This window comes from Chionomys nivalis, chromosome 4 (assembly GCF_950005125.1).
Source record: "Chionomys nivalis chromosome 4, mChiNiv1.1, whole genome shotgun sequence".
Lineage (NCBI taxonomy): Eukaryota > Metazoa > Chordata > Mammalia > Rodentia > Cricetidae > Chionomys > Chionomys nivalis.
In genome coordinates this window covers 54985187-54991592 of record NC_080089.1, presented here as the reverse complement: position 1 = coordinate 54991592, position 6406 = coordinate 54985187, and positions in this window count along the sequence as shown.

The window sequence follows — 6406 nt, the reverse complement described above, 5'->3', positions numbered from 1 at the left end:
TTGGGGACCAGAAGAGGAAACGGCAGAGCTTACACTGACTGCATGTGAGGCACAGGAGAGGAGAGCACTAGAGATGACTCTCAGATTTCTGGCTCAGTCAGCTGGGAACCAGCCAGTTGCAGAAATGGAGGACAAATAGGGACCATGTCTAGGGCTGAATCCATGTTAAACATGGGCCCTTTCAATTCTGAGTTGCCTGAATACTTAAGTCTCCTGAAAATGGAGATGGCCAAGAGGTGTTGAATTTAAATCTGTGCTGCTCCTATGGAAGCAGCACAGGCTTCCCCGATTTCAGAGCTACCAGGATTGATGCTTTGTTCCTGACCTCTGTCCCATCCCTCTGCCTGCTCATAGTGGGCAAGGATGCTTGTGAGCCTTCACTACAGCCACCCTCCACAGCACGGTCACCGTAGCTGTTGACGACTGTTCTACGGTTCTCCTTCACAGGTTGAGAATGAGTGTGAGTCTTCACTACAGCCACCCTCCACAGCACGGTCACCATAGCTGTTGACGACTGTTCTACGGTTCTCCTTCACAGGTTGAGAATGAGTGTGAGTCTTCACTACAGCCGCCTTCCACAGCACGGTCACCGTAGCTGTTGATGACTGTTCTGCGGTTCTCCTTCACAGGTTGGGACCCAGCCTAGCAATATGGAGTCAGCAACATCAGCTGTTCTTTCTGTACAGCCAGCTCTGGAGTAGGAACAGCTTCGCTAGTCTGCCGGTGGTAACCACTCTTTGAACAAATTCCACACTCCTTTGATGCTCACACTTAACTGTTTGCCTGTGAGAGCACTGTCTTCCTTGCACGGGGGAGTCAGGAGCTGGGGAATCATTGGGTGGTTCATTCTTGCCCCTGCTAGCTTTACATGTGTTTTCCTCTTGGCCTGAGAATCACCAGAGGGAAATCTCTGTTGGCCGGTGCGCTACACATTAAACTTCTGCCAGCTCTTTGCACCTGCAGTCTTCATGGTCCCGTGTGTGGCAGAGGTCGGTGCTTACCCTTCAGAGGCAGAGGAGCTGTAAAGAATGCACTCTCCTGGGGGCCAGTATCTTTCACCTATCTGCACAAAGGGAAGTACCTGGTGGAATCAAGAGCTGCAGGGGCCAGGCGCTTCCAGGGCTAGCTGTGGCCGAGGACCACTGCTTCGTCCTATGGTCCCTAAAATTTTATTTGGAAATAGTTCCAAAGGCCATAGAAAGTTGCAAGAATAGAAGTTGCATGTGAGAATTCTGTCCTTCACCCAGATATGCCTGTCGACCTCTGCGCTATTGAATAAGTCGTTCCTGTCCTCAGATGCTGGTTCACTCTCCACAGACACCATGGCCTGTCCCTCAAGTGTGAGCAGGTGTTTCCCCAAGATAACTCTGACAATCACAATACAGGTGCCAAATTCCGTCCCTTTAGTGCTGATGAGATAATCTACCACTCATACCAGTTGGCCTCGTGATGTTCTCCGCAGTGTTTGTCCCCTCTGCAAGTCCAGAGCCTTTGGGATCAGCTGTTCTGTTCAGCTGTCATTCTGATCTGGAGTAATTCCATAGTTTTGTCTCGAGTGACATTGACATAGAAGACGACAGTCCCTTCAGATGACGCTGTGCACTGTGAGCCTATCTGATGTACCTGATGATGCTTTGGAATACCAGATAGAAGACTGCCCGTGTGCCAGACTCACCCAGGGCATCACAGGGGAGTGGGGCTTAATGCCCACCTGCCCCTGGTCTGGAAAGGAGATGGTGTAGCAGGAAATTTTAAACCGTTTTCTTGTATAAAGGTGGCTTAGCTCCTGGAAGGAATAAAGAGAAGACTCTGAAACAGCCCAGAAGAAAATAGCTACCACCCTCAGGACCCTGTGAGGAGAAGGCCTTCAAGGAACTTAGATACTGGGAGAGGTTCTCCTGAGGCTAAGGCTTCTGTGGAGTGGCTGTCATCCCTGTGGAGGGTACTGCTGGACCCATGCCAGAAGACAAGTCCTCCCTCCAGCCTTGGCAGCCCCTTCAGAGATGCCAGTGTCAACTGAAAAAGTACCATCTGCAGAGTCCAGGGCAGTGTGACAAGAAAAGGTAGGGTATAAGTAACTTGGGGCACCTGGTCAACCGTTTGTACCTCTCAACTAAAAGGCGGTCTCTAGAGATATAGCTAGCTGCTGATAGTTCCAACTTCGGCAGGATTCCGAGTTGGCAGATACTTGCCAAAGAATGTTTTTTCCAATCTAGGTCTCTCATACCGGCAGCCTACCTCCTTTTCCTGCTACTTATTATTTTTATGTATCCCTATAGTGCTGGCGAGTTCCCGTTCCTGTCAGCAGTTCATATTTTATTGTCATTTTGAAGGGACTAAGGATTTGGCTAGTGGGAACCTCTTCAGATTGTCCCAACATTCAGAAGTACTTCTGTCATGCCTGAGACGAGGTCCCTGGCTTATCTGGGTTAATAAGCCTGGATGTGACTTGGGATGCGGTCACAGGATTGGTGATCCCTGGTCCTGCTGCTGCTGCTACTGGGTCATCAGAACTTCTGTCTTAACATTAATAATTAACAGAAGTTTATTGGTACCTTTAAAAATGTAATATGTATATAAAGAAGGTGCCTCGGGCAAAAGGTCTGTGCCTTCCCCGAGGACAGACCCAGCAGCAGCATGCCCTCCGCAACAAAGCTTCGGCTTTGGTTTTTGCTCTTACGTAAATTTTGCTCCCCAGAGTGTTCCTATCTCTCACAGCAGAACATGGAAGGCTTTTAGGCCAGACTGGAGACTTGCCGGGCCTTTGGGTTGGCATCATGAATATCCTAGAGCATGGTTGACCACTGTACCAAGCGGGTTGCTTCCAGCTTTGCCATGGTGAGCATGCCTACATTCAGTCACACATTGCTTCTCGACAGGAATATGTTCTGAGAAACATGTTTTTCTGAGAGCCATGTTAGTTTCATTGTGCAAACTTCTTGAGTGCTTGGGCATGTCAGTCACAGGTGAAGCTTCTGCTGGTATAACACAACACATATAACAACACAGGAGACAGGTTTGGCTAAACTTACTACATAGCCCAGGCTAGCCTCAGACATGCATGATCCTCTCTCCTTGGTTTCCTGAGAGCTGGCATTACAGGTATATGCCACCAATCCTGGGCACTTGTTTTAATAAATGGAAAGCATGTGGATGATACAAAGTAATGAAGATCAGGCCTGGTGATACAGCATTGTACCCCAGCTACTTTGAAATCTGAGGCAGGAGGATTATAAGCTCAGGGCCTTTCTAGAATACAAAGTGAGTCAGAGGCCCAGCCTATGCAGCTTAGTGAGACCTGTCTCAAAAAGTAAAAGGACTGGAGAGATGACTGCCTGCTCTTCCAAAGCTACTGAGTTCAATCCCCAACAACCACATCGACTACATGGTGGCTTACAACCATCTGTAATGAGATCTGGTGCCCTTTTCAGGCCTGTAGGCACACATGCAGGCAAAGCCCTATATATACAATAAATCTTTTTATAAAATGAAATTAAAAGAAGGTTTAGGGAACTGGAGAGATAGCTCTGTGCCTAAGAGTTTGAGCAGCTCTTATAGACGACTCAGTTCCCAGCAGCCATAGCAGACAGCTCATGGCTGCTTGTAGTGCTAGCTTCTGGGACCTAGGGCCCTCTGGCCCATCTGCACTCACGTATATTGCTATATCCCTCACACACAAGTGAAAATAAATCTCTAAAAATCAAAACAAAAATCCTCATGTGTCCTGTGCACTCCTCCCTTCCCCAAAGGTGCTTTGATTGTATCTCAGTGGCAGGGCACTCTTCTAGCATGGGCAGTGCCCTGAATGTAGTCACCAGTACCACACAAAACAGTAGAGATTACAACAGTGCAATAAATCCTAAGCTTGTAAGTACAGTGCTTCTATCTCTGTAGAGCACATGTTCCCTGCACAGCTATGCTCTGCTGGACTGATGGCAGAAACCAGCATTACTGCATCACCATAAACAGTGGTAGGATATTGTGCCACACGGTAGGGCTGTTGTGACATCACCACGTGACGGGAACTTTTCAGCTCCTTTGTAACCTGTACATCTCCTCCGTTGTTGGCAGAAACCTGTGACTTCTGATGTCCTTTTGAAGCAGTGCATAGCTGTTTTGAACAATCCACAGCAGTCCTGTGCAGACACCATGAGCCTAGTTTCAAAGCCGTTTTCATCATCATGTCAGTCTTTCCGCATGTAAAGGAGTAGTTTATTCTGTAGCCAGAAGGGTCACATTGAGTTTTCATGGATGTTTCCCATTGCTTTATACCAGTTTATGTTGCCACAGGCCAGGTGCGTAAATGTGCATCCCCCCACTTGGTGCCCCTCGGGGTGTCGGCCTGCCTTTACCTTCTGCTCTGGGAGGGAAAAATGTGTCTGACTGTTAGCTAGTCCTAGGATCTTTTAAATAAAAGTGGTTAAGCACATTTATCTCCTGAATTTCCAGCATCGTCCTTTACCTTATTTAACAAGGTTTGTTTTCTGTAGATCTTAACAGTATTTAGGTAACTTTTCTGTGAGACCTCCATGGTTTGCTGATACTCCCAGTGTGTGGTTGCTATGGAGGAGCACCTGGTATCCAGCATCCCTACCAGTCTTGAAAACAATTATGTGTTCTCTGTGGCTTTCTGTTGTAGTTTCTTTGGGGTCTCCTGAGGGTGTTCCAAAGGAACTCCCAGTGTGCACACTTTTAGAGGGGATTGGGGCTGGGCCAGTTGTGGGGAAGATGGCGCATACAGCCCCTGCTCTGAGTGTATCCAGTTAAGGACAGAGTGTGACACAGGTAACACAGGAGAGGCCTCCTCAGGATCTGCCCCCTAGTGGATGCTCAGGTTTGGAGGCAAGTCCATGTGGTGCCACGGTGTACATTTTTCTTTCCTTTAAAAAAAAAAGAACAAACTATCCTATCTTTTTTCATTTTACATATCAATCCAAGTTCCCACTTCATCCCCTCCTCCTATTTCCTGCACCTATCCCCCTCAGAGAGGGTAAGGCAGGCACATTGCTTTGGGGAAGGTTCAAGGCCCTCCCTACTATATCCAGGCTGAGCAAGGTATCCTTCCAAAAAGAACAGGTTTTTAAAAAGCCAGTATAAGCAGTAGGTATAAATCCTGGTGATACTGCCAATGGCCCCACAGTCTGCCCCAGCCATACAACTGTCACCCACATTCAGAGGGACTAGTTTGGATCAATGCTGTTTCCTTCCCTGTCCAGCCAGAGTTGGTGAACTCCCATTAGCTCAGGTAAACTGTTTCAGTGGGTAAACCCATCGTAGTCTTGACCTCTTTGCTCATATTCTCACCCCTCACACTCTTCAGCTGGACTTTGGGAGCTCAGTCCAGTGCTCCAATTCAGGTCTCTGCCTCTGTTTCTATCATTTGCTGGATCAAGGCTCTTTGGTGGTATTTAAGATATTCATCAGTCTGACTACAGGGCAAGACCAGTTCAGGTCCCCTCTACTCTATTGCTTATGGTCTTAGCTGGGGTCATCCTTGTGCATTCCTGGGAATTTCTCTAGAGCCAGGTTTTTTGCTAGCCCCATAAGGCTCCTTCAATCAAAATATCTCTTTCCTTGCTCTCATCTCTGTCCTTTTGAAGCAATCCATCTCGACTGCCCTGTTCCCTCAAGTTCTCCTCCCCCCTTCCCTTCTCCCCTTGTCTTCCCCTTCCACCCTCCCTACTCCCCCTACCTCCATTCTCCCAATTTTGTCAGGTGATCTTGTCTGTTTCCCCTTTCCAGGTGGATCTATGTTTGTTTTTCTTAGGGTTCACCTTGTTACTTAGCTTCTCAAGGATGGTGAACTATAGGCTCAATATCCTTTGCTTTACAGCTGGTATCCACTTATGAGTGAGTACATACAGTGTTCATCTCTCTGGGTCTGGGTTTCCTCACTCGGTGGTTTTTTCTATTTCCATCCATTTGCATGCGAATTTCAAGATGTCATTTTTTTATTGCTGAGTAGTACTCCGATGTGTAAATATGCCAACATTTTCCTTATCCATTCTTTGGTTGAGGGGCATCTAGGTTGTTTCCAGGTTTTGGCTGTTACCAATAATGCTGCTGTGAACATAGTTGAACAAATGTTGTTGTAGTATGATTGAGCATCTTTTGGGTATATGCCCATGCTAGGTCCTGAGGTAGGTTGATTTCTGAGATTCCACCATACTGATTTCCAAAGTGGTTGTACAAGTTTGCATTCCCACAGCAATAGATGAGTGTTCCCCTTGCTCCACAACCTCTCCAGCATAAGCTATCATTGGTGTTTTTGATCTTAGCCATTCTGACTGGTATAAGATGGTATCTCAGATTCGTTTTGATTTGCATTTCCCTGATGACTAAGGATGTTGAACATTTCCTTAAGTGTCTTTCACCCATTTGAGATTCTTCTGTTGAGAATTATCTG